The sequence below is a fragment of the Phyllobates terribilis genome, unplaced genomic scaffold (genome assembly GCF_046119375.1).
Source record: "Phyllobates terribilis strain yellow unplaced genomic scaffold, ASM4611937v1 Scaffold_9__5_contigs__length_417890890, whole genome shotgun sequence".
Classification (NCBI taxonomy): domain Eukaryota; kingdom Metazoa; phylum Chordata; class Amphibia; order Anura; family Dendrobatidae; genus Phyllobates; species Phyllobates terribilis.
In genome coordinates, this window is record NW_027362769.1 from 300,138,029 (window position 1) to 300,156,488 (window position 18,460).

Consider the following 18,460-nt stretch of genomic DNA (forward strand, 5'->3'; position numbering starts at 1 on the left):
GTGGACTCTGTGGCCGACCCTTGAATTTCTGCCATGGATTTGCGGTTTGCACTGCAGGGGGTGCACATACTTATTGTCCCCATTCATTTCAGTGTATGGCTGCCAGCACAATGTCACTTACTGAAACATTTTTCAGATCTGCAGCAGAAAATGCTGTGGCTGTATAAACAGCAACACAAATGTCCCAATAAAAGCAGTGCCAGGCGGTTTGTGGATTTCACTGAGGAATACTGTGAAAACCATGTAAGAAATAATAATAAAAAAAACTAATACAATCACATCTTCAATTTTAAAAGGAGTTTATCTACCTTACAATTTTTTTGGACAAGACTTTCATTCCCTGTGCTGCATGAAGACACTTGGTAACATACTCCCATTTAGAAACGTGCCTGTTCTTCCAGGTCCCGCGATGCCATGTTGACATGATGTGCCCGCTGCAGCCAATCACAAGATGAATCGCTGAAAGAATAGAGACTGACGGGGAACCAGGGAAGCCTTGGTATTGGATTACCAAGGTATATATCACTTATATTGTCTTTCTACAGAATGATTAACCATCTTAAAAACAGTTAGGGATGCTAAAAAAAATTAAAGTGGCTGGAATATTACTTTAATGTTCCCTCTAATCACAGACTTGGCAGAAAAATTTGCTTACAATGAAACGGACCCAAGGACCCTGCTTCTGAAAGGATGTGGGAAGACAGCAGACGAGAGGATATTATTACATGACGTCTAAACCTAACGAGATTTCATAAAAGTTCTAGTGTTAATAATATAGCCAAGAAATAACAGTGCTCGAAAGCCAACCAGAGCCATCATATTCCGAATGGGGACATACATCATCATCACTGTCCCCATTGGAGCTCACAATCTAAAATTCCCTATCAGTATGTCTTTGGAGAGAGGGAGGAAACTGGATTAACTGAAGGAAAACTTTTGGGTGGGATTTGAACGTAGGACCCCAGTGCTGCAAAGCAACATTGCTAACCACTGAGCCACCGTGCTGCCCAACACAGTCAATGATGGCAAATGAGAAAAGGTGCAATGCTCCGGCGTTTCAGAGATCCGTCTGGGAACTATAGACGGAGACAACACTAGACCTGGGCCGCCCCTGAACAGCTCTTGCCAGTTCTGCTAAAGGTGATCGACAGGTATCTTGCATAACAGACCTGTCAATCACCTGCAGCGGTACTGGGAGAAGTGGATCAGAGGGCTTCAAAGAGAAATTTACCTGTCTAAAATCAGACCGATTCATGCCGACTGCAGTTTGGGCAGCATGAATCAGATAACAGGTTCCCTTTAACATCACAGGAAAATCAAAACAAATCAGCTAAGACATCAGAAAAAAAAATTGTGGACACTCACAAGTCTGGCACATCCTTAAGAACAATTGACAAAGACTTGGAAGTCCCACGTTCATCTGTTCAAATGATCATATGCAAGCTTAAAACAGCCATCATACCGTTCAGGAATAAGATACATCTCCTAGAGATGAACGTATTTTGGTACGAAAAAAAAACAATTATATATATGGGGGAAATGTCCAATGGTCTAATGAAACTATTACATGGAACTGTTTAGCCACAATGACCATCAATATGTACGGAGGAAAAAGGCTACAGAAAACTAGCCCAAAAGGTGAAGCGCAAAGGCAGCAGGAGAGGTGATCACAGAAATCTTGACTATTAAATCAGATCTACCTGGAAGGAGGACACTAAATTCCAGCAACTTTCTGAGTGTGTATGTGTGGGGGAAGTAAGGGGAGAGGGAAAGGATACAGCATAGTTTCCAACTTTCATCTCATCTTTCAAAACACTTCCAACTTTCATCTCACCACAGCCAGTACTCCCATCCCCCCCCACACTGACTGCTGTGAGATGAACATTGGAATAGTTTGTAATCACTGTCTGCTCTACTCCATTCTACACAGTAGCAGCAGGGACCAGGGCTGGGAGTCATTACATGTTTCACCCAGGAGAAAGCCTGTTCTAAGCTTATTCAAGGGCATTTATTACCCCCCTGCATGGCGCCTTTTGCTTAGGATTGGTCAATGCCATGCAGGTGAAGAAACACACGCCCCCCTGAGAAAATCTCTGGTAATACCCAGTGACTCATCATAAATTACAACCTAAACTTTACAAGTTAATATCTCCACAACAGAGAGGAGAAATTAAAAAATACCGTAGGTATATTTTATTCCACCCAAAGCCACTATTCTGAAACGTGGTTAGTTTAACATGCTAAAATCTAACCATGTGTATGTAAACCTCTGAGCCATAGGGAAGGTAATGAGAGAATAAAATGCTGAAATAAATCACTGTCTCTAGCATTATCCTGCCATTCACATTCTTGAGAAAATGGTACTGATCCTAACTGACAGAGGAGAGAGAATGCGTACTAGGATTAAATGTCAGCAATTCTGAAAACGTAATGAATGGAGCTACGGCGTATATAAAACTACGACTTCAGCTGTCAGAAGACCGTGATGGTGATTACTATGGCATTATTAGCCATAGTTCAGCATTTATTTCTAAACTGTGCTTTAAAAAAAAGAACTCTGGTTGCTGCGGGCAACTAGGCCCATTACATGTTCACATACATCACATATGTCAACTGAAAGCATCACCATCAGAAGGCTGATGAGTGCACAGGTAGAGGAGCGTCCAACTTCACCCACCACAGCAGTCAATAACTATTTTTAGCATGTACACACAGCTCCCTTTCATCTGCTGCTGCAGTATTTTACTCACAGTGTTCCACATTAATCCAGCAGATAAATAACCAGGCTTACAGCCTCCCTCAGGGGTTACAGCACTTTTGACAGCAAGAATAGCCGAGTATTCGGTGCAATTCTTGTCTTTACAAACACTGGAAACCAACAAATGCCACCAAGTCATTTGGCTCAATCCCTAAGCATTCGGATGTCTGACAGACGCCTCTATCACAACTCTCGTTAGAACCAGAAGCCATGACACCAGTACCAGCAGAGTCCGTCTCATCCAATTCATTAAAGCAAGAATTCATCAGGTCTCAATCTTCCTACTTGTGGATAAGCTACAACTCAAGTCCAAAAAAATCCTTCTGCCCTATCCATTCGCTCTCATCCCCTACAGCCAAGTGACTACTGCCAGGTAGGTAGTCAATATGACTGGCCATTGCACCACAGTGCAATCACCAGCCATGCACAGGAGAGCAGCCATCCCATGACTGCACTAGCTGCTGGCAGGAGGGCTCTATCAGCAAATGCCATCATCCCCTACAGCCAAGTGACCACTGCCAGGTAGACAGTCAATAGGACTGGCCATTGCACAACCACAGTGCAATCACCAGCCATGCACAGGAGAGCAGCCATCCCATGACTGCACTAGCTGCTGGCAGGAGGGCTCTATCAGCAAATGCCATCATCCCCTACAGCCAAGTGACCACTGCCAGGTAGACAGTCAATAGGACTGGCCATTGCACAACCACAGTACTATCACCAGCCATGCACAGGAGAGCAGCCATCCCATGACTGCACTAGCTGCTGACAGGAGGGCTCAATTGCACTGCTACGGTTGTCAATGGGAAACATTTCAGATCTGAAATTAATATTAGGAACAGAAAGAAATGTAAGTACCAAGGTAAACAGGCAGAAATTGAGCTTTTCTTCTCTCTCACAGCAAGCAATCCATTAAAGTGATACTTCAGCCAGGTCTATAGTATATCTGGCTTGATGTGGACTCCAGAAAAGGCTAAAACTGTGACAAACAGCACTGATAAAAAAAAGTACTCAGAGCGATTCACAGCCCTCTTACTGTATTTCTCTGTTCTCTTCAAAGTTAAGCGTTGACAGTGGTATTAGGCCGATACTTACGCCCCTGGGTGAACGGTCAGCTGAGATACTTATGCGGGGGTCCTGTTGAGAGTTGTCAGCAGAGCATTTCTCTAATGTACACAGTCAGTTTTAGACAGCTCAAACTTGATATCTGATGAGAAGCATCGTGCTCCCTCGTGTGGGGCCGACAAGTACGAAATTTCACACAAGACAAGCTGTAAAATATTTTCCAGATTTTGGCGGGCCTGTTATATTGGTATTGTGTGGGCTCCAAACCTACAAAATATTAAATTGATACCATCACAATCCTGTCTGGAGTAACATCTATTGTAGACTAAAACTTTCAGAAGAATATGGGGCTACCGGATTGAGTCTCCCTAACTGCCATTGTACAAAACGCATAGCCTGACCCACAGAAATAGCTTTATAGGCACTGTCTGTATGTGGTCACCACTGGATGCAGCTCCTTCACGTTGGAAACACTTAAAGGGCATCATAAACCTGGATATTGTGTGTAGTGCTGCATATCCTGCCCTCAGTACTGACGGGAAAAATCTACGGCAACATTTGGAAAGAAATATGGTACATCTAGAGCACACGTGTCAAACTCCGGCCCATGGGCCAAATGTGGCCTGCAGGGTGGTTCTATTTGGCCCTCAACATCAGAACCACCATTCCTATGGGGGGCCCAATTATGCTGTACTGAGGACTATGTGGGGCCCATTATTCTGTACTGAGGACTATGTGGGGCCCATTATTCTGTACTGAGGACTATGTGGGGCCCATTATTCTGTACTGAGGACTATGTGGGGCCCATTATTCTGTATACTGTTTTGCCCGAGCCTTTGTCCAAGTTTTTAATTTTGGCCCTCTGTGTGTTTTGAGTTTGACATCCCTGATCTAGAGAATGCTGCAGACTACAGGATCTGAACAGATTTAATTTCTGCAAAGTGCTCAGAGTTTAGTAAAAGCCCCTTCGTTTATGTATGTTGCAGTGGATTCTCAATGTGGAATATACCTTGCGTACCCCCATTTCTGAACACAACTAAACACAGGTTTGGCAGCTGTAACACTAGCTAAAAAGGAGCTCTATTAGAGGGCACATATTAAAGTCGACCAAATAGATGTAAATTTGGTACTTTGTGTTGTCCACGTTCCCAGCGGTTTTCATCCTGCTGATGTCAATCTCCACCAAGAATATCCCCATTTAGGTCACTTATACTGACAGGTTAGCTATAAGAAAAAGTAAGGGATCTAGTTGCCAGACAAGACTTGTCCAAGAAGTCACCCTATATCCTATGTCTTGATTTCTACAACACTATGCAATGCTCCTTCTGACATTAGCTGCAGGTATGCCCATATCGCAGTGCACAAACAGAACAACTGCACACACAACACAATGGATTCTCAACATCAGTACTACAGTCATTATGAGCCGCATGTATTATTCCATGTGAAGCCTTTCCTTATTAGTGATGTCATGGCTACACCTGTCAGCAGCATGGCAATGGCAAGTACTGCGAGGACCAGGAAGATGGCTGCACCTAATGAGCTTCCAGCATGTTGCCACACACAGGTGTATTGTAGCATCCCGAGCCAGCAGGGGGTGTGCACTAGATTTCTGAGGAGTATACAAAACACCTGCACATGTATGAAGCATCGCTAATGTGGATTTTGAAGATTTTGCTCTAAAACATACATCAATTTATCCTGCGTGCATAAACTGCAAGCCACTGTGCAACGCCTGAACCCAATGCTACATTGTATAAGTAATGGCCTTCAGTGTGCGGATTATACACTGCACAGGTACGGAAATTTTCAGTGACCACCATCACTATCTGCAATGGTGACCATGTATGCAACCGGTAAAACATCAGGATGAGAATTATTGTTCTTGGTAACATGGCCGGCTGTTTATCAGATCATTTTTCAGCTTGACCTCAATAACCGGGCAACTTTGGCTGCAATCTTAGTGCTTTTTATTACCTGGCATCATCACAAGAGGACCAGTGCCTAATACGGCAGCCCGCCCGCTCCGCGCTCCCGGCATTACGGCAGCCCGCCCGCTCCGCGCTCCCGGCATTACGGCAGCCCGCCTGCTCCGCGCTCCCGGCATTACGGCAGCCCGCCCGCTCCGCGCTCCCGGCATTACGGCAGCCCGCCCGCTCCGCGCTCCCGGCATTACGGCAGCCCGCTCGCTCCGCGCTCCCGGCATTACGGCAGCCCGCTCGCTCCGCGCTCCCGGCATTACGGCAGCCCGCTCGCTCCGCGCTCCCGGCATTACGGCAGCCCGCTCGCTCCGCGCTCCCGGCATTACGGCAGCCCGCTCGCTCCGCGCTCCCGGCATTACGGCAGCCCGCTCGCTCCGCGCTCCCGGCATTACGGCAGCCCGCTCGCTCCTGGCAGGCAGGATGCAGCCTCCATACATGGCACCTGTGCACTGCTGGTTACATGGAGCACGTCCCCACACAGGACTCCTCAGTGCACGGCCGTCAGCAGCACAGGCTGCAGTGCCCATTGTACTGGCCGCTGGGGCAGACACGCCCGGAGGTGCAGACACTTCAGTGGCCAGCAGCACCGCCGCCACATTGTGTCCACACAGGGGATGCTACTGGTCCAACATCCGCCCTCGCAGGACGGCACTGCAGGTACAAAGCCCCGCACAGCTCTGGCCGGCACAGCGCTGCCCTCCGCGTCATGCCCACACTCCCATACCTGCTCCGTGCCCCGTACCTCCACCCTGTGGGGTCGCTCCCGCTCCCTCCTCCTACTCGTGTCTCCGCCTCACCCGCCTGGGATGCAGACAAAGCGCCTGACGCCACTGCGCTGCGCACAAGGAAGAGGCGCCTCCAGTCCCGGCAGCTCCACGCCGGACAGTGACCCGCTCCTCGGTGCGCTCCCGGCGGCCTCCTGCTAGCACTAAGGCTTTCCCCGTCTCCCCAGTCTCCGGAGGCGAAGCAGACCAGGAATCCCACCTCTCCCGCCGGCCGCGCCACACGACGAGGAAGGACCGACCTCCTCCCGGGGCCTTCCAAGCCAAATCACCTAGTCATTGGCTGCACAGATTGCCATTCTGCCGAGCCCCGCCCACTCTGCTCCTCTCCATGGCGTTTTGCGCACTCGGGGGGCGTGCCTACTTGTCAATCATATTTGCTGGTTCCGCCTCCATGTGACGGCTCGTTTATGGTCTCAGCTGTTGATTGGCTGGAGGAGACGTCACTGTTGGAGGCGTTTTTTTTCCGCGCTAGGGTGCAGAAATGATTGGCAGAAGGAGTAGTCTATCGCTAGCGAGGCTCACTGCCGGGTCCGCCCCCTGCTGGCGCTGCTAGGTCACTTCCTCCAGTGTAGTCACCTCCGTAGTGTCCTGCAGGGAGGAAGTATTGTGGATGCGAGCGGAGTGGGAGCTCACTGGCTCGTGGCCCTCGCGGCTGTGGAAGGATGTGATTGTCAGGATTCCCAGTACAGATCGTCCCTGGCCTCATGCACACTAGTAATCCGCGGCAAGAACAGAGGCTGCGCCATCACTGCGCGGTGCTGCCCATTATATAGGAGACGTCCAGTCCTTGTAATGGCTGATCAGTGGAGGCTGTCACGTGTGTGCTGGAGGCTCCACCGCAGCCTCTGGCCTTGGTAGCAGTGCAGATAGAGCAGCACCCTGCGTTATTGCTCCTCACTGGTCACCAGGATGGAAAACAACACTGGGGTCTATCAGGCAAAGCGTAGGGAAACCGCTAGATGTGGACAGAACCGAACCTGGGGGACGTGCTAAGAAGAAGGAGCGTAATAACATAGGTCTAAACATGGAGAAGTATTATACATTACTTCTGCATCTTGCACATGGACTATATGTAGATAATATGGGATATGTGTTCATTCCCCTGTAATCTACATATATTTCATGTTCATTCCCCACCTATCAAGCACAGGGGATATAAAATATACAGGTGCTTCTCACTAAATTCGAATATCATCAAAAAGTTTATTTATTTCAGTTCTTCAATACAAAAAGTGAAACTCCTATATTATATAGAATCATTACAGAGTGATCTATTTCAAATGTTTATTTCTGTTAATGATGATGATTATGGATTACAGCCAATGAAAACACAAAAGTCATTATCTCAGTAAGGCTGTGTGCCCACGATGCGTTTTTTAAGCATTTCCGCTGCGGCAAAAACTCTTAAAAAACGCATGGTAGAAGGCCTGCCATGTTCCCCAATGATAATCCGCATGTGCTGTGCACATGCTGCGGAAATTTCCACCGGATTATCATTGCGGAAAAAACACAGCACTACCAATTATTTTGCGGAAGTGCTGCTTTTTTGCCGCCATTGACTTGCATTGAAACGCATGTAATCCACATCACTGTATATGGGCATTCCACGTGTTTCAATGTGCGGATGGTACCCGGGCGTAGAGGACAGGAGACTCTCCTCCGGACCCGGGTACCATAGAACCTGTGAAAAAAAGAAAATAAAAAATAAATATTATACTTACCTTCTGATGGCCCGCGGTGTGCTTGTCTTCACTTGCCGGCAACTCGCGATGGACTGAAGGACCTGCGCTGACGTCATAGTCATGTGACGGCAGGTCCTTCAGTGTACCGCGATCTGCCGGCTGCCAGGACGGAGCGAAGCAAGACACCGGGGGCCATCGGAAGGTAAGTATAGATTTAGTTTTAACCATTCTTTGGGGTCACACTATATAAATCCATGCCGTTTCCATGGATTTATATAGTGTGACCAAGTTGTCAATCACTTTCCAAGTGATGCTAAAATTGCTTGGAAAGCGCTTGACAACCCGCATGAGGAAATGCATGTGAAGAACGCTTCACTTCCGCTTGTCCCTGGCAGGAAAATCGCATGTACAATCCGCATGTACAATCCGCATGTACAATCCGCATGCGTTTTTTCTGCCAGGGAGATGCAGAAACGCTCAGGAAAAATCCGGAGCATTTCTGCATCGTGGGCACATAGCCTAAATTAGAATACATTATAACAGCTTGAAAAATGATTTTAAAATCCGAAATGTTGGCCTACTGAAATGTATGTTCAGTAAATGCACTAAATACTAGGTCGGTGTGTCATGGAGGCGATCAGCCTGTGGCACTGCTGAGGTGTTATGGAAGCCCAGGTTTCTTTGATAGCGGCCTTCAGCTCATCTGCATTGTTGGGTCTGGTGTCTCTCATCTTCCTCTTAGATTCTCTATGAGGTTCAGGTCAGGCGAGTTTGCTGCCAATCATGCACAGTGATACTGTTGTTTCTAAACCAGGTATTGGTACTTTTGGCAGTGTGGACAGGAGCCAAGTCCTGCTGGAGAATGAAATTTTCATCTCCAAAAAGCTTGTCGGCAGAGGGAAGCATGAAGTGCTCTAAAATTTTACTTGTAGACGGCTGCGCTGACTTTGGTCTTGATAAAACACAGTGGACCTACACCAGCAGATGACATGGCTCCCCAAACCATCACTGATTGTGGAAACTTCACACTAGACCTCAAGCAGCTTGGATTGTGGCCTCTCCACTCTTCCTCCAGACTCTGGGACCTTGTGGAGTGTGTCAATGACTGCCTTCTGGACATCTGTCAAGTCAGCAGTCTTCCCCATGATTATGGAGCCTACTGAAACAGACTAATGGACCTTTTTAGACGCGTAGGAAGCCTTTGCAAGTGTTTTTTTTTAATTTACTGAGATAATGACTTTTGTGTTTTCATTGGCTGTAAACCATAATCTTCAACATTAACAGAAATAAACACTTGAAATAGATCACTCTGTTTGTAATGACTCTATATAATATGAGTTTCACTTTTTGTATTGAAGAACTGAAATTAACTTTTTGATGATATTCTAATTTAGTGAGATACACCCGTACCTGTTAATATGGGATATGTGTTCATTCCCCTATTATCCACATATATTTCATGTTCATTCCCCACCTATCAAGCACAGGGAATATAATATACACCTGTTTATATGGGATATGTGTTCATTCCCCTGTTATCCACATATATTTCATGTTCATTCCCCACCCATCAAGCACAGGGAATATAATATGCACCTGTTTATATGGGATATGTGTTCATTCCCCTATTATCTACATATATTTCATGTTCATTCCCCACCTATCAAGCACAGGGAATATAATATATACCTGTTTATATGGTATATGTGTTCATTCCCCTATTATCCACATATATTTCATGTTCATTCCCCACCTATCAAGCACAGGGAATATAATATGCACCTGTTTATATGGGATATGTGTTCATTCCCCTATTATCTACATATATTTCATGTTCATTCCCCACCTATCAAGCACAGGGAATATAATATATACCTGTTTATATGGGATATGTGTTCATTCCCCTATTATCCACATATATTTCATGTTCATTCCCCAACTATCAAGCACAGGGAATATAATATACACCTGTTTATATGGTATATGTGTTCATTCCACTATTATCTACATATATGACAGGTTTATTCCATGTCTAATATGCACAAGAAACATATTATACCTCTCCTTATTTTTGGACCAATAAATTATGTTCATTCTTTTTATTTATTCCTTTTCATTCTTTTTAGTACGTCCCAAATCTCGGCGACCTGGGGGCTGAACTGTAACTCAGTGGAAATTAAAGGGGTTGTCCATGTGTGAGACAAAAGTCTGCTGGCCCCGCGGTGCACACTCACGAGTCCCTGGTGTTGTCAGTGCAAGTGGGCAGTCATGTGACCCCCGTCTATGTGATTTACATACTGGCGGCCACTTGCCCACCAGACTACTGTTCTACTCTCAGGAGCTACCAGAGCTGTGGAATCGATAAGCCAAACCTCCAATTCCGACTCCTCAATTTCCAAGACACCGACTCCGACTCCCTCATACACGGCTCATGTTTAAGTGATACATTTACTGTAGCGCAGATTCATCTCAGCTAAAAGTCCAGACCCTTAGATCAGGAATATGACAGACATTTAACAGACATTTAATAGGACAGACTGATTCAACTCACTGGTACATGCTCTTCTCCTGCACAATTCCTCTGCTTGCTGTATATGCCGCCATCTAATGCTCTGCTCTCCTGATTCAACTCACTGGTAGAATTCTCTGCTTGATATTTCAGCTTTATCTGTCCCACTCCACTCAATATTCACATATGTCTGTCCTTTCCCCACTGTAGATTTTATCTGATGTTTAGAGGTGCCAAACTGCAGAGCCTACAGAGTCCTAGCTCTGTCTTCGATCACCCAGCCATCTCCTGGTGAGATGACCAGCTGCCAATTTAGCCACAAGCAGCTCCCACAATGCCCCTCACCTGATGATTTAGTGTGCCTTATATATTTAGAAGCTCTGTAAGGGGTGTACGCGTGCTGGGTTGTGCACGCGTCTTCTTGTGCAAAGTGGCTTCGAAGATTAGTGGCAGTTATTTCAGAGGCCGTTAGTCAGGGCAGGAGTCAGGTAACCAACACTTTGACCACTTACTCTCTTTTAACTATGTTTCTGTTAGCTCTCACTTTTTCCTCTATAGCATCCACTTTCTAGTAACCCCTCAAATCCCTACACCTAGTAAGAAACTCTTCATCTCTCCCTCCATCCTCCCCATTCATCTCACCTCCTCCTCCGAATTATTCCTCAACATTCAATCCTGGATCTCCAAACACAGACAGCCACCTCATGCTCTCTCTTGCTCCCACCTGCTAACACTTTCTCTGCTCCTCCTCACTGCTGGAGATATCTCTCCAAATCCTGGTCCTCCTCGCCATAACCCCACAGTTACTTCTACCTATTATCCACAACCTTCCACAAACTGTCGCAACCCTTCTAACCTCATACCCATCCAACTAATCCCCACTTCCTCAGTTGCACTAAGAGGAGCTCTATGGAACGCTCGCTCCGTCTGCAACAAACTTTACTACATCCACGACCTTTTCATTACTAACAAACTTTCCTTCCTCGCCATCACCGAAACATGGCTCACCCCCTCTGACACAGCCTTCCCAGCTGCACTTTCATGTGGCAGATTCCACCTTTCCCACACACCCCGCCCCAACTGCAAACATGGCAGAGGCGTAGGTTTTCTCCTGTCAGATACCTTTTTCTTTCACCCAAATATCACTGCCACCCTCCGTTACACTCCCCTCTTTTGAGGAGCACTGTGTGCGCATCTATTCCCCCTCTGACCTCCAACTGGCCGTCATTTACCGACCCCCAGGGCTAGCCACCACTTTCTTAGACCATTTCACCACCTGGCTGCTTCACTTCCTTTCCACTGACATCCCCACTATCATAATGGGTGACTTCGACATCCCCATTGACACTTCCCACTCGTCTGTCTCTAAGCTCCTATCCCTCACTTCCTCCTTCGGCCTTGTTCAGTGGTCTTCGGCAGCTACTCATAAAGATGGCCACACACTGGACCTCATCTTCACCCGCCTCTGTTCCTTATCTAACCTCTCTAACTCACCCCTCCCTCTCTCTGACCATAACCTCCACACATTCTCTACCCTCTCCTCTCCAGGTGCACAATCCCCACTCCACAATCTTACACACGCTCGCAGAAACCTCAAACACCTTGACCTACACTCACTCTCTGAATCCCTCCTCCCTCTTACAGACATAAATTCCTTACACAATGCAGATGTTGCTGCCGCTTCATATAACACCACAATAGCTGCAGCTCTCGACTCAATCACCCCTCTCACTCATACCAAATCTCACACAATCAACAGGCAACCCTGGCACACCAAACTTACTAAAGAACTGCGACGGGCCTCCAGGGTTGCGGAGATGGAAAAGGTCTCACTCCATCGAGCACTTCATCGCATTCAAACAATCCCTCACTATTTTCAAGTCCGCACTCACTACAGCAAAACAAACCTACTTCTCATAATCTCCCTGTCTCACAACCCTAAACAGCTATTTAACACTTTCAATTCTCTCCTTTGTCCCCCAGCACCTCCTCCCTCTTCTCTCATCTCAGCCGAAGACTTTGCCTCATTCTTCAAGCAGAAGATTGACACCATCAGACAAAGCTTTTGCCTAAAGTCCGCACAACCCCTCCTCATATCTACTCAACCTTCCTCCTCCATACCCCACTTTTCCACCATTACAGAAGGTCAAGTCTCCTCTTTACTCTCCAAATCACACCTCACCACCTGTGAACTTTACCCAATCCCATCCCACCTCATCCCTAACCTTACCACAGTCTTCATCCCAACCCTAACCCACCTCTTCAACCTGTCACTAACAACCGGTGTCTTCCCCTCATGTTTCAAACATGCTGCAATCAAACCCATCCTCAAAAAGCCCTCCCTTGACCCATCCTCTCTGACTAGCTACCGCCCCATATTACTTCTCCTCTTTGCCTCAAAACTACTAGAACAACATGTCCACCTTGAACTATCCTCCCACCTCTCCTTCTATTCCCTCTTTGACCGCCTGCAATCTGGCTTCCGACTGCATCACTCGACTGAAACTGCCCTGACCAAAGTCACCAACGATCTACTAAATGCCAAATCCAAGCAACACTACTCCGTCCTCCTCCTTCTGGACCTGTCATCTGCCTTCGACACAGTGGACCATTCCCTCTTACTACAGATTCTCTCATCTCTTGGCATCACGGACTTGGCCCTATCTTGGATCTCCTCATACTTAACAGACAGGACATTCAGCGTCTCCCACTCACGCACCACCTCTTCATCTCGCCCCCTATCTGTCGGTGTCCCCCAAGGTTCAGTTCTAGGACCTCTGCTCTTCTCCATCTACACCTTTGGCCTGAGACAGCTCATAGAGTCTCACGGCTTTCAGTATCACCTCTATGCTGATGACACACAGATCTTCCTCTCTGGACCCGATATCTCCTCCCTACTAACCAAAATCCCACAATGTCCGCCATCTCATCCTTCTTCTCTGCCAGATTTCTAAAACTCAACATGGATAAAACAGAGTTCATCATTTTTCCACCCTCTCATTCATATCCCCCATCTGACCTATTCATCAACGTCAATGGCTGTTCACTCTCCCCAGTCCCACAAGCTCGCTGCCTTGGGGTAACCCTGGACTCTGATCTCTCCTTCAAACCACATATCCAAGCCCTTTCCACTTCCTGCCAACTCCAACTCAAAAATATCTCCCGGATCCGTGCATTCCTCAGCAAAGACTCTGCAAAAACACTAATGCACGCCCTCATCATCTCCCGCCTCGACTACTGCAACCTCCTGCTCTGTGGCCTCCCTTCCAACACTCTTGCGCCCCTCCAATCTATCCTAAACTCTGCTGCTCGACTAATCCACCTGTGCCCCCGCTATTCCCCGGCCTCCCCCCTCTGTCAATCCCTTCACTGGCTATCCATTGCCCAGAGACTCCAGTTCAAAACCCTAACCATGGCATACAAAGCCATCCACAACCTGTCTCCTCCATACATCTGTGACCTAGTCTCCCGGTACTTACCTGCACGCAACCTCCGATTCTCACAAGATCTCCTTCTCTACTCCCCTCTTATCTCCTCTTCCCACAATCGCATACAAGATTTCTCCCGTGCATCCCCCCTACTCTGGAACTCTGTACCCCAACATATCAGATGCTTGCCTACCATGGAAGCCTTCAAAAGAAACCTGAAGACCTTCCTCTTCCGACAAGCCTACAACCTGCAGTAACCACAGCTCCACCACATTACTGCATGACCTCCTCTACCCCCACCTACTGTATCCTCACCCATCCCTTGTAGACTGTGAGCCGTCGCGGGCAGGGTCCTCGCTCCTCCTGTACCGGTCGCTGACTCGTTTTGTTAAGATTATGTAAATGTTTTTGCTATGTATATCCCTATCACATGTAAAGCGCCATGGAATAAATGGCGCTATAATAATAAATAATAATAATTTATAGGACATTTCATAACTTTCCCTTATGAAAATATATTTCCCACGAACTGCACTGAACTACTGTACCCAATTTATTATATATCTTAGGAGTTGGTTCATTTTATACCGACTCCACCAAAATGGGCTCCGACTCCGACTCCACAGCCATGGGAGCCACGATTCGTCAGTCTGCAGTCACACACAGGGCTACTGCAGACTTCAAGCCCAGCCTCGACCGCCCCTTTAAAGGGTTCTCTGAGAAAACTAAATGGTATTACTGGTTCCCCCATCCAATGATGGTCCAGGATGTTCCCCTGTAGTGACGGAGCAGTTTTACCAAATCACATTCAGCCGCTGCGTAAATTCACCTGCACTGCTGACTGTAAAGGGGATATGTCTTCACATCATCACACAACCTAGTGTTTAAATCAGGCTTTTCTGTTAAATGTATTTTTTATCACAATTAATAATTGGATTAAAAATGAGAAATATAGCAATTTTCACAGAAGCTTTTTTTATACTGTAACTTCCCTTTGTGTCAGGAAATAACACACGTACATTAGCCACAATGGTCGGATTCCATCCCTATCTTTTGTATTAAAGCATCTAATGAGCGTGTGCAAAGGTCATTGTAAAAGGAGGAGAGATGTGACATCGCCTGTTGTGATTGGTGGATCCTGTGTTATCACATGTGCACAGAGGAGATACTAGTATATAGAAAACCGTAGGGTCCTAAACCATTCATTTAGTAAGCTAAACTTGGCACTCCAATTGAGTAATTTAAATACATTTTTTAATCTTCAGTGCTGCACAGGTGAGAAAAACAAAGACATTTCGGCCGGCGAGACCGATGGCATGATCGCAGCTCATGGAGAGGAGGTGGATACCGTGTTCTATGCCTCCTTGCCTCCTGTACTACTTTCTTTAAGGGGCGTCTCCCTCTTTGACTGAGACACTGCGTCATCACTCTCCTTTATCTGTTCAATATGCCGACCGAAATGTCTTTGTTTTTCTCACCTGTGCTGCACTGAAGATTAACCCCTTAACAACATTAAACGTACTAATACGCGTCTGTGCCCTGGGACTTAAGAGCCAGACCCGTATTAGTACGTCATCGCGATCGCGCGCGCACACAGGCTGTGCGGGCGCGATCGCCGCCGGGTGTCAGCTGATTGTCACAGCTGACACCCAGGGCTATGTGCAGGGAGCGGTTCCGCACCGCTCCCGGCACATTAACCCCTGCAATGCTGCGATCGAAGTCGATCGCAGCATTGCGGTGGCAAGGGGAGGTGATCGCAGATACTCACCTCCTCTTCCGCCCTCCAGCGCTGTCTGCCGTGGCTTCCAGGATGTTGCCATGACGACCCGATGTCGTCATTACAACATCCGGGTCACCAGACAGCAGGAAGATTTTTTGGACATGCGCAGTGCATCTCCAAACTATCTTCTCCCTGTCCAGCGCTGACAGCCTGCATGGCACAGGGATGGTGCTCCATTCCTATGCCATGCAGGCGATCAGAATAAAAAAAGTGAAAGTCCCATAGTGGGACAAAGTAAAAAAGTATAAAAACTCAGAAAGTGAAAAAAAAAAAATTAAAAAAAATTGTAAAAATCTAAAAAAAAAAATAAAAAAAATAATCCACCAAAAATAAAAATATAATGTACCCATCAATAAATATTATTATAAAAAAAAACAATAAAAGTACACATATTTGGTATCGCCGCGTCCGGAACGACCTGACCTATAAAACTGTCCCACTAGTTAACCCCTTCAGTGAACACGGTAAAAAAATAAATTAAAAAAACGAAGCAAAAAACAATGCTTTATCACCATACCGCCAAACAAAAAATGGAATAACACGCGATCAAAAAGACGTATATAAATAAAAATTGTACCGCTGAAAACGTCATCTCGTCCCGCAAAAAACAAGCCGCCATACAGCTCCATCAGCCGAAAAATGAAAAAGTTATAGCTCTCAGAATAAAGCTATGCTAAAAAATAATTTTTTCTATAAAATTGCTTTTATTATGTAAAAGTGCAAAACATAGAAAAACGATATAAATGCGGTACCGCTGTAAACGTACTGACCCAAAGAATAAAGCTGCCTTATCAATTTTACCACACGCGGAACAGAATAAAAAAAAGCAAAAAAAACAATTCCTGAATTGTTGGTTTTTGTTTATTCTGCCTCCCAAAAATCGGAATAGAAAGCGATCAAAAAATGTCACGTGCCTGAAAATGGCACCAATAACAACGTCAACTCATCCCGCAAAAAACAAGCTGTCACATGACTCTGTCTGCCAAAATCTGGAAAAATTATAGCTCTCAAAATATGGCGATGCAAAAACTAGATTTTGCAAAAAATGCGTCTTTTAGTGTGTGACAGCTGTCAGTCATAAAAACCCCATATGATTTTGGTATCGCTGTAGTCTCACCGACCTGAAGAATAAGGTCATCTAATCACTTATACCGCACGAGGAACGGCGTAAAAAATAAACTCTCGGGTTAGGGCTGGGTTTGGGGTCAGGGTTGTGATGGGGTTGGGATTTTTTTCAAAAGTAAGAAAAAAAGATGACGATATGGCGACTAGTGTTGAGCGCAAGTGCTCGCTACTTGAGTTTGCATCGGGTGCTCTGGTATGCATTGAGTATCATGGGTATTTGAGCGACATATGCTTCGCGGCCAAAAAAACTTTGCGGGGATTGCCTGCCATGCACGAGCGATCCCTGCATGTTTTTTTTTTTGGGTGTCTTAATAACCATGAAACATGCGGGGCAGGGACTCGAGCATGTCACTCGAGCACACGCAGTACATGGTGCATACCTGAGTACCCAATGCAAACTCAAGTAGCGAGCACTTGCGCTCAAGACTAATGACAACTTATTCAATATGATGACCTAATGTTATCAAATTCTGTGTCGTACCTCTGGGTTCAAAATGTTCACTATACCCCTTAATAAAATCCTTGAGGGGTATAGTTTCCAAAATGGGGTCACTTGTGGGGGAGCTCCACTGTTAGGCACATCAGGGGCTCTCCAAACGCAACATGTGTCCGCTAACAAATTGAATGGGAAATCGGCTCAAATTGTTAGCGGATGCCATGTTGCGTTTGGAGAGCCCCTGCGTGCTTCACAAATTGATTCGTAAAAATGAAAAACTGTTTTTTTTTTCACTTTTTCATTTTTACGAATCAATTTGTGAAGCACCTGGGGGTTCCAAGTGCTCACTATGCATCTAGATAGGTGCCTTGGGTGGCCTAGTTTCCAAAATGGGGTCACTTGTGGGGGAGCTCCAATGTTTAGGCACACAGGAGCTCTCCAAACGTGACATGGTGTCTGCTAACAAATTAGAACCATGTCGCGTTTGGAGAGCCCCTGTGTGCCTAAACATTGGAGCTCCCCCACAAGTGACCCCATTTTGGAAACTAGACCACCCAAGGCACCTATCTAGATGCATAGTGAGCACTTGGAACCCCCAGGTGCTTCACAAATTGATTCGTAAAAATGAAAAAGTGAAAAAAAAAACTGTTTTTCATTTTTACGAATCAATTTGTGAAGCACCTGGTGGTTCCAAGTGCTCACTATGCATCTAGATAGGTGCCTTAGGGGGTCTAGTTTCCAAACTGGGGTCGCTTGTGGGGGAGCTCCAATGTTTAGGCACACAGGGGCTCTCCAAACGCAACATGGTGTCCGCTAACAATTTGAGCTGATTTTCCATTCAATTTGTTAGCGGACACCATGTTGCATTTGGAGAGCCCCTGTGTGCCTAAACATTGGAGCTCCCCCACAA

General features: G+C 46.3%; 1 protein-coding gene across 9 annotated transcripts in view; it reads right to left on the reverse strand.

The window, feature by feature from the left end:
- USP22 (ubiquitin specific peptidase 22) overlaps positions 1-6,889 on the reverse strand; it is a 69,345-nt gene extending 62,456 nt beyond the window's left edge. Inside the window, exons 1-3 of one of the 9 annotated variants that reach the window (XM_073647906.1) lie at positions 6,790-6,878; positions 3,854-4,090; positions 309-459 (exon numbers count right to left, since the gene is read on the reverse strand). The gene's annotated coding sequence lies outside the window, so the exon portion shown is untranslated. Of the gene's footprint in view, positions 1-308; positions 460-3,853; positions 4,091-6,529 lie in introns of all 9 variants that reach the window. The other 8 variants (XM_073647904.1, XM_073647898.1, XM_073647900.1 and 5 more) reach the window with 8 other exon arrangements.
- Between the last annotated feature and the right edge of the window lie 11,571 nt (positions 6,890-18,460).